The following is a 10,649-nucleotide window of genomic DNA, read 5'->3' as shown; positions in this document are numbered from 1 at the left end:
GTATTAATGGAACGCGAAAAGAATTTGATTTGTCGCGGTCGGTAAACGACAAATGGTAGAAAAATTCAATGTTCCATTAACGTGTGGTGTGTCGAGTAGACATGAGCGTAAAGCTCGAGGATTGCCGGGAAGGCATGAGCGGAAAGCTCGTGAGCGGGAAACTCGGGGTTGCCGGGAAGGCATGAGCGGGAAGCTCAGGGGTTGCCGGGAAGGCATGAGCGGGAAGCTCAGGGGTTGCCGGGAAGGCATGAGCGGGAAGCTCAGGGGTTGCCGGGAAGGCATGAGCGGGAAGCTCAGGGGTTGCCGGGAAGGCATGAGCGGAAAGCTCAGGGGTTGCCGGGAAGGCATGAGCGGAAAGCTCAGGGGTTGCCGGGAAGGCATGAGCGGAAGCTCGGGGTGCCGGGAAGGCATGAGCGGGAAGCTCGTGGGTTGCCGGGAAGGCATGAGCGGGAGGCTCGTGGGTTTCCGGGAAGGCATGAGCGGGAAGCTCGTGGGTTGCCGGGAAGGCATGAGCGGGAAGCTCGTGGGTTGCCGGGAAGGCATGAGCGGGAAGCTCAAGGGTTGCCGGGAAGGCATGAGCGGAAGGCTCGTGGGTTGCCGGGAAGGCATGAGCGGAAGGCTCGTGGGTTGCCGGGAAGGCATGAGCGGAAGGCTCGGGGTGCCGGGAAGGCATGAGCGGAAGCTCGGGGTGCCGGGAAGGCATGAGCGGAAGCTCGGGGTGCCGGGAAGGCATGAGCGGAAGCTCGGGGTGCCGGGAAGGCATGAGCGGGAGGCTCGTGGGTTGCCGGGAAGGCATGAGCGGGAGGCTCGTGGGTTGCCGGGAAGGCATGAGCGGGAAGCTCGTGGGTTGCCGGGAAGGCATGAGCGGGAAGCTCGTGGGTTGCCGGGAAGGCATGAGCGGGAAGCTCGTGGGTTGCCGGGAAGGCATGAGCGGGAAGCTCAAGGGTTGCCGGGAAGGCATGAGCGGGAAGCTCAAGGGTTGCCGGGAAGGCATGAGCGGAAGGCTCGTGGGTTGCCTGGAAGGCATGAGCGGAAGCTCGGGGTGCCGCGAAGGCATGAGCGGAAGCTCGGGGTGCCGCGAAGGCATGAGCGGAAGCTCGGGGTGCCGGGAAGGCATGAGCGGAAGCTCGGGGTGCCGCGAAGGCATGAGCGGAAGCTCGGGGTGCCGCGAAGGCATGAGCGGGAAGCTCGTGAGTGGAAGCTCAAGGGTTGCCGGGAAGGCATGAGCGGAAGCTCGGGGTGCCGGGAAGGCATGAGCGGAAGCTCAAGGGTTGCCGGGAAGGCATGAGCGGAAGCTCGGGGTGTCGCGAAGGCATGAGCGGAAACTCAAGGGTTGCCGGGAAGGCATGAACGGAAGCTCGGGGTGCCGGGAAGGCATGAGCGGAAGCTCAAGGGTTGCCGGGAAGGCATGAGCGGGAAGCTCGTGAGCGGAAGCTCAAGGGTTGCCGGGAAGACATGAGCGGAAGCTCAAGGGTTGCCGGGAAGACATGAGCGGAAGCTCAAGGGTTGCCGGGAAGGCATGAGCGGAAGCTCGGCGGTGCCTTAACGGGTAGCTCGAGGTGATGTCCTGAGGCATGAGCGTGACTGTTGCTAATTATGATGGGCTGTATGTACAAGTCCCCGAAGTCCCCAGTCAAGGAGGGTGTTCTTGCGGGTTGATACCAAAGCGTAGCTTTGTGCCGTATATCAAGCATAATTAGTGCGAGTGCGTCGTCCATCTAGAATTGGTTGGAGCGAACGCTTTTGCCCTTTCGGGTGGGCCCCTGCCAGGCCCTGCGAGGAGTCCCCCACTCCTGGCTATAGACCTCCCGATGGTCGGAAAATTGTTTGATGAGGGGAGCTGCGCGGAGCAGAGGGTGTTGGGTAGCAAGCCCAATCTTTGGTACCCAAGCGTCGGGGTTAACTGCCGGATCAATGGCTGCCGTGGGCTGTGTTAACTAGTCCCTTTGCTATTTCTCGGAGGAGAAACTTGACTGCAATGCCGCGTAGCGGTCATTGTCATTATGAGGCGTTGCCTTACCGCTTGGCGGTTGAATGAAAAATGATAATCACATAGAGCAAGTAATAATATTTTGTTTGAGTGTCCCATGTTTATTTAATTGAGTTGCAATTAAAATAGAAGCATGGCATATGTGTATAGCATGTACTTGTAGTAAAGTTGCTAATAACATTTTTTGCATTTTTGTAGATATGTTAAAGGATCATTGAGATCGGTATGTGAAACATGGCATATCTAGTATGTGAGATCTAGAAAGTGTTGCCAAATCTACGAAATGTTGTTGGCATGCTTAAAAGTTTATGGAAGCATGTAAAAGCATATCAAGTGTGATATATTTGTAGGCATGCTTAAAGTAGTAAAAGCATGTGGTTGGCATGACACTAGCTCAAATTGAAAGAGCGTAAAAGAGAAGATAAAGTTACTTATCTTATGCCGATTTAGAGCGAGTTGGAGTTGGAATCACCGTAAGTACCCAAATCATGTTGGAGTTGTCCAAGCATGACGCTCCATTGCTTTGACGGATAAAGTGTTCCGATAATGTACGTCCACTCGTAGTTGAGGTGAGGAGCTTGATAGAAATAGTTTAATTTCCTTGAAACAAAATAGATGATTAATATGTAGATTTGTCAAATCAACATAAATAATTTGCATATGTACTTTGATAAAAATTTTAAGCAAAGTGTATAAGCAAGTGTAGTATTACTTGATGACAAATAACATATTTGATTGTTCGTCTCTAATGTGAATTTCAAAGTGATAATGAAATGTCAAAGAGGCCTTGTACTAGGTTGACTAGATTGGTATGGGCCAATGTTTATGCTATTTTGAAACGTCACAAAGTGCCAGGTTGCTTGTGCAACAGACTTAATTAAGGCATGCATGCTAGTAAATGCCCATTTTGATAATGATAGAGGCAAAATAAACTAATCACCTATCAATCATGTACGTGTAGGCATGCATGCTACTAGAACATTAGAATTTAGAAAGTGTTTCTTCATGACAGGTGCTAGTTAGAAAGTATGCTAAGGCTCAGCATATATAAATCGTGGGCCCTTGAATTGACCGGGAGCATGGTAGACTAGCAAGGAACACATGTTAATTTAAAACTGTGCATGCTAGTATGCGTTGTGCGGTACATATGCCTTATGCTTGGTAAGCTGTCATGATGTATATATATGGAGAAGGAATAAGTTGGTATTATGGTATAATTAAGACCAAGAGGCTGAGAGTGCTTAGCTTTCCTTTAGTTGCTGCGTTCTCGACTTCATGCAGCTGCAAGCAAAGTGGGTGCAAGAGTGGAGTTGCAGGGAAGAGCCACCGAGAGGAATTTTCTGGGTGAAGCATGGGTGCGTAGAGCAAGCTATTGGGTGTCAAGAGAATGTTTGGTTATCCAAAGTGGATTTCGGCGGATGGCTCTTGGCGGGGTGATGGTCCGAGGAGTAGATGGGTGTCGCTAGTCGACGAAGATGATCGCTGCATCGACAAAGATGGCCGCTAGTTTCGCTGAGTGGAGGTTGGCCGGCGGGGAAGCACAGTGGAGGATGCCCAGCGGTGCACCTCAGCGGTGACGCCCAAGGTAGACGCTCGGCGGAGGTTTGGGCCAGCGGAGAAGCTCGGCGGAACGGAGCTCGATTTGGTCGGCGGAGCTCGTCCGCTAAGCTTTGGTCAGCGGTGCTCTGTCCATGGCCGGCGGAGGCAGGCTAGCGGAGATAGTCCGGCGGAGCGGAGACAGTCCGGCGGAGCGTAGCTCGGTGCTCGGAGGAGAATGGCAGCGGGGCTTGCTAGCGGTTGAAAGTGACGGTGTACAGTGTGGCGGAATATCTTCCGGCGGAGGTTGCTAGCGGAGGGAGCAGCAGTTGGGTCCGGCGGAGCTGCAAAGTAGAGCTGAGGCTCTGAGCTCGAGGTCAGCGGAGATGCTCGGCGGAAGAGCTCGGCGGTGACCTGGAGGTTGGCGGAGGATCCTGGCGGAGGAAGAGTTCGGCGGAGCTGATCCTGATGGAGACCACGAGTTCCAGGTCGAAGGTGGACGGAGCTGCAATTGGTAGTGACTGGCGGAAATTTTGAAAATTGGAGGGGTGCCCAGAGAAGTTTTCTGGGTGTCCAGAGAGTTTTTGCCGCCCGATTTTTTTTTTTTTTTTTGAAGTTCAGCGTTGACTTTTTTTTGAGTTGGGCGTTGACCAGCCATGGTCAGCGTTGACCAAAAGTTGATCAAGCCTTGATGGGCGTTGACCGACCCCGCCGGGCGTTGACCGAGCCCTAATTTGATGTTTACCGAAGTTCATGGTACGTGACGAAGCCATTGTGTTGGCTTCCCACAGACGGCGCCAATGTTAATGCTTGGATCCGTGGGGATCTAATTAACGATAAGTAAAGAGAGAGAGAGAGATTGACACGAGATGTATAGTGGTTCACCTCCCGCCTTAGCGGGAGACTACGTCCACTTGAATGTGTACTAGTGTGTCGAGCCTTGCGGCCTAACAAGATTACAAGAGATGTAATGGAGTGAATGGTGTTTAAGTGGGAGGAGAGTTCCTTTTATATGTGAAGGGGTGCTCTTCCTTTACATGTTCTTAGATGTGGGACAAGAACCCACTATTCTAGTATAGAAATGCATATTGTGGAGGCAACTTGGCAAGGCCGGAAAGGTGGCTTCCCGGCGACGGATTTGCGACTTCCGGATACCGTAGCGTAGCTTGAACATAGGGCTATAAGATGCAAGTAGCGGTTGGGTCTCACCATGGCTTGTGGGTGTCCCAAAGAGGGTGTTACTTATGCTTGGTGATGTAGTAAATACTCCATATTGTTGGAGGTATGTACAATCTATGATTAGGAATTCTAGAACCTTCTCTCCTATTACTACTCCTAGTTTGATAAGGCACACTAAGTCGATTTTCCTTCAACACTCCCCCTTGTGCCGCTTCAAACTTGGTGGTGACGCTTCATTCGTTGTCTCGTTAAAAACCTTGCCAGGTAACAAAAACCCTGTGGGACAAAAATAACCCTGGTCGAAGGACAAAAAGAGCACAACACGTCCTTCACTCTTCGAGATCGAACATGTAGACATCATAACTCCCCCTGATGTCGATATCTCCCCCTGATTGCTACAATCGTGGGAGTTCGGATAACTTTCTCAATCCGATGCTCTTCACATGTTTCTCGAATGTGGATTTAGGTAACGACTTAGTGAATAAGTCTGCTACAGTATCCTCTGATCGGATTTGATTCACTTCAATCTTTAGAAGTGTTTGTTGTTGCTGATTATAAAAGAACTTAGGCGATATGTGCTTGGTGTTGTCGCCCTTGATGAAACCTAACTTCATTTGCTCAATACAAGCTGCATTATCCTCATAAATACATGTAGGTTCATCCGTGGTAGACTTCAAACCACAACTTCCTTGAATATGTCTTATTACAGACCTTAGCCATATACATTCTCGTACGGCTTCATGTAGAGCAATAATCTCTGCATGATTTGAGGAAGTAGCAACAAGGGTCTGCTTTGTAGACCTCCAAGATATCACAGTGCTTCCCATGATAAAAACATAACCCGTTTGGGAGCGACCTTTGTGAGGGTCAGAGAGGTACCCTGCATCAGCAAAACCCATAAAAACATCATTGTCGTTTTGATGGAGGGGGATAGGGTGAGGCCGGCCACCCTTGATAGTGGTGGCGGCGTTGGCGGCAACATGGCCGGCCACTATGTTATGGTGGACGGCGGCTCCATGCCTAATGGGGTCCGATTCCATTCTTCCGTCATTCCTCTTCTCTCTGTAGGGATAAAATAGGCCCATATCAATTGTACCTCTTAGGTATCGAAAGATTGTCTTTACACCAATCCAATGGCGGCGTGTTGGCGCAGAGCTATGTCGAGCTAACAAGTTCACTGCGAATGAGATGTCTGGTCTTTGTGCATTGAGCTAAGTACAATAATGCGCCTATTGCACTTAAATAGGGCACTTCGACCTCTAATGGTTCTTCGTCCTCATCCCTTGGACGAAACGGATCTTTTCCGGGCTCAAGACGATGACCGATCATGGGAGTACTCACAGGCTTTGCTTTATCTTCATTAAAGCGCCTTAGGATTTTCTGAGTATATGCAGACTGATGGATCAAAATCCCATCACTACGGTGCTCGAGTTCTAAACCGAGACAAAACCGTGTTTTCCCAAGATCTTTCATCTCAAATTCGGATTTCAAGTATTTAGCAGTTTCCTTCAACTCATCTAGAGTTCCAATTAGGTTCATGTCATCGACATAAACTGCTACGATTGCAAATCCGGAACTTGTTCTTTTAATGAACACGCATGGGCATATTTCATTGTTAATATATCCATTCCCAATCAAGTAGTCACTTAGACGGTTATACCACATTCGTCCAGATTGTTTTAATCCATATAGTGAGCGTTTTAATCTTATTGAAAACGCGCTCCGTGGTTTAGAGCCACTTGATTTGGGTAATTGAAGTCCATCTGGAACCTTCATATATATCTCTGAATCTAGATCCCCATAGAGATATGCTGTAACCACATCCATAAGCTGCATGTCAAGTTTTTCGGAAACTACCAAACTGACAAGGTAGCGGAACGTTCTAACGTCCATTACGGGAGAATATGTCTCCTCGTAGTCGATTCCAGGGCGTTGTGAGAAACCTTGCGCCACGAGACGGGCTTTATATCTAACCACCTCGGTTTTCTCATTACGCTTTCTAACAAAAACCCATTTATGGCCAACAGGTTTTACACTTGGGGGTGTCTGCGTTACAGGCCCAAATACCTGTCTCTTTGTTAGTGAATCCAATTCAACCTGGATCGCATCTTTCCATTTAGGCCAATCCGCTCTTCGTTGACATTCTTCAACAGAGCGAGGTTCGATATCATCATATTCTATAATTCCTTTTGCAATATGATATGCAAACGCATCATCAATTGCCATAGAATTTCTATCCATCATCTCATGTACACTAGTGTAATTTATGGAGATCTCTCTATTCTCTGGAGTTGGTTCTGACATTGGAGCGTCCCCCAATGATGTCTCTTGGACATAACCATAATCCGGAATATTCTCATGAGATGGATTATTCACATCGATGATTAATGGATTATTTTGTGCCAAACTCGCTTTCTTTCTTGGGCAAGAATCCATCGAACCTATAGGCCTCCCGCACTTCCTGGCAGGAGCCGTGGGTCTAGCCACAACGTCACCATCACTGTGAGAGGGGACGTTGGCGCCATGCTCAATTGCCCTTGAGATGGCGTCATGTCCTCTATTTTTAGGGACATCAATCATTGCAGGCACGTTTGCAGCAGGTATGTGTGATCTCGTCACTTTAGCGATATCAGAAAACGCATCAGGCATCGATTCTGCTACGTTCTGAAGATCGAGAATTCTCCGCACTTCAATTTCGGACTGTGCGGTTCAGGGATCAAGATGAGACAGAGTGGGGACAGACCACGACAATTCCTGTCGTTCCTGTTGAACATTGATGTTCTTATCTCCCCCTAACGACGGGAAGACTGTCTCATCGAAGTGACAATCCGCAAATCTTGCGGTAAAGAGATCGCCTGTCAAGTGTTCTATGTAGCGGACAATAGTTGGAGAGTCATATCCAACATAAACGCCTAATCGTCGTTGAGGACCCATTTTGGTGCGCTGTGGCGGCGCAATTGGCACATAAACTGCACACCCAAATATGCGTAAGTGTGAGACATTAGGCTCATACCCAGTCACCATCTGGGACGCAGAAAAGGGTTGGTTTTTGGTTCAGGGATCAACATACACTCGGGCAATGATAATGTCATTTTTGGTTCGTTTTACAAACAGTGTTTTATCAATAGACCCTCTAGCATACCCTTTTCCTACAAGATGAGTGGAGAGCCTCTCATACCAGGCTCGGGGAGCCTGCTTTAGTCCATATAGAGCTTTCTTAAGCCGGTAGACATGATCTAAGTTATGTGGATCTTGGAAACCTGGTGGCTGTTCCACATAAACTTCTTCCTGAAGGTTCCCATTTAGAAAAGCAGTTTTGACATCCATTTGAAACAATTTGAACCTAAGATGACATGCTACAGACAAAAGTAATCTAATGATATGCCCAGAATAGACGCTCAATTTAACCCTGCAATGATGTAGTCGTCAGTAGTAAAGGATAAGCAAGGATCGTTCGATGCCAGAGATTGAGGGTAACTATATTAATCACACAAAAGAAAACAAAACTAAACTAACAAATAAAAAAGAATAACAAAATCTGAACTAAACCAAAGAAAACGTCAAACAACAAAAAGAAAAGAGAGAAAGATGGAGGGACAGAGAGGGGGATTGCAGAGGCGTTGCAATCCTGAAACACACTAAACTGGGGGTTTTTGGGTTTTTAACTAAAATAAACAGAAAATAAAGTAAAGAAAAATGATTTTGAGTTTAAGATTGAAAGATATGGATGAAGATGTTAGGAACTCGGAAATCCACCACCAAAATATGCTTGAGACAAATTTATCATCCTAGTTTCAATTACTAAGTCGTGAAAAAGGTTTCAATCAAGAACAAACCATGAATGCATGCATAAGTTCTTATTACTTCCCTAGATTACTTAAGCAAGATGAACGCACCATTACTAAGCCTTTAGAATAAACAATCAAGGTATAGAACGCTATCCTATCAACAATTCATTCTAAGCATTAATCACATGTGGAAGTTTGATCGAAACAAGTATGCAAAACTAGTGTGGAACGCCTACCTAGCATGCAATCCTTTTTATTTGGTTTCACCTATTGTCCTATAGGTTTTACTACCATTGAAACAAGCATTATTAACCGTTTAGGAGATTAAAATACCTATTTCTAGCCCCACTCACATGATCATAATATTTTATGTGCGCATTCATAAAACATAAACATGCAAGAGTTATCTGTAAACCAAAACCAAATAAACAATTTCACAACAAAGCAATCACAAAACTAGGAATCAAAATATTATCAAAAACATATCTTAGGGGCTTCAAACCTCGCCCCTAACAAAAGTAGATTAGCCACACATTGTCTCAAAATTCACAACTAGAAACATATAAGTTTGAATTACAAGAAAATAAAAACTGTAAAGGGCAGAAGATGAGAGCCACGAATTCACTTTTAGGCAGCCTTGAACGCAAGAACTCCCTTCAAGATAGTACACGGCAAGGCTTGATGAAGATGGATGAAGGTGTGCACGGTTTTTGCTCTTGGAGGACTTGGGAATTTCAAGACTTTGTGTGCTAGGGTTTATGGCAGAAGATGGCGCTGTAGGGTGGTAGTTTTCAACATGTTCTGCTGCTCTATATATATGTGGAGCACCCTCAAGTTTCCTTTTCCAATTCTGCTTTGAAAACCTCCCCTAGTTGCTTGAGGATTACTCTGATTGGTGCACAATTAAATGATTTCCAAGGCTTAATAATCTTCCCAAATTCTTGATGAATCATTCTAGGACTCTCCTTCATATTTTCAGCAGCAATATCCTTCCAAAAATGCCCAAGAAATCCGTCCATAGAAGATATCTGCCAAACTGTCCTGTTTTGACTAGGATTCAATTTCTGACTCTGAAGCTTCCTTCTTGGACAAGGAACGACTTCGTCTTGACAAGTTTCTGGATAGTTCTTGACTCCCACGTGTTCTATGACATCATATATTCTAGATTGATCAACAAACTTCTGGAAAAACTCCAATTAAATCGCCGCAAAAGATCTCCCAAAAAGCTTCGTGAAAAGCTGACAGTTTCTGCATTATCGGGAATCTTACTTTGAATTTGATTTCCTGCTGCCTCGTTGATGCTTCTGACCAGTTCTTTGGCTCTAGTTAAAGTATAATATCATGTCTTCAAAGATTGCTGGCCCTTTCTGCAAAGTTGCAGCTGGAATGATGCAAGAATTGCTCCTCAAAACCGTTCCCAGAAAGCTGATTCTGAAACTGCAGTTTTCTGCTTTGCAGCAACTGTTTTGCACAATGATTTCCGTGGACTTCCCTTGTAATTTCTGGCTAAAAGGTTGATCAAAATTAGTCCTCTGCATCAGTACTTTATGCTCCATAGCCTCATTGCTCCCTTTAGGCTTCTATTTCTCTTGAATCACTACACAAACAACCTAAAAAGAAAACAAAGTTAAAACTGACTTTTTAAAGGAAATAACTAAGAAAAGTGTAAAGGATTGCACATCATATTTGTCGCATTTATGCTCCTATCATCTAACTGATTCTAATCTAGCTACAGGAGCAAATGTCTCGTGAAAGTCAAGACCTTCAACCTGAGAGTATCCCTGAGCAACTAGTCTAGCTTTGTTTCTAATCACATTCCCTCTTTCATCACTTTTGTTTCTGAAAATCCACTTGGTTCCTATAACATTGCATTTACTAGGTCGAGGTACCAAGTACCACACATCATTCCTAGTAAACTGATTTAGCTTATCATGCATGGCACTAATTCAGTTATCATCCAATAAGGCTGCCTTAATATTTTTTGGTTCAACGATGGACACAAAACCAAAATGAGATATAATGTTCATGCTTAGCAGATTTTCAGTAATAAAACATAGTAATACATTTCCTTCACTTACCTCAGAAGTACTTACCTGAGCTATAGCTTTTCTCCTTGTTGTCGGTCCATCTTTCAGATTTCCGATGATATCTTGAGA

The sequence above is a fragment of the Rosa rugosa genome, chromosome 3, assembly GCF_958449725.1.
Source record: "Rosa rugosa chromosome 3, drRosRugo1.1, whole genome shotgun sequence".
NCBI classification, from domain to species: domain Eukaryota; kingdom Viridiplantae; phylum Streptophyta; class Magnoliopsida; order Rosales; family Rosaceae; genus Rosa; species Rosa rugosa.
Note: the sequence above shows the minus strand (reverse complement) of the source record.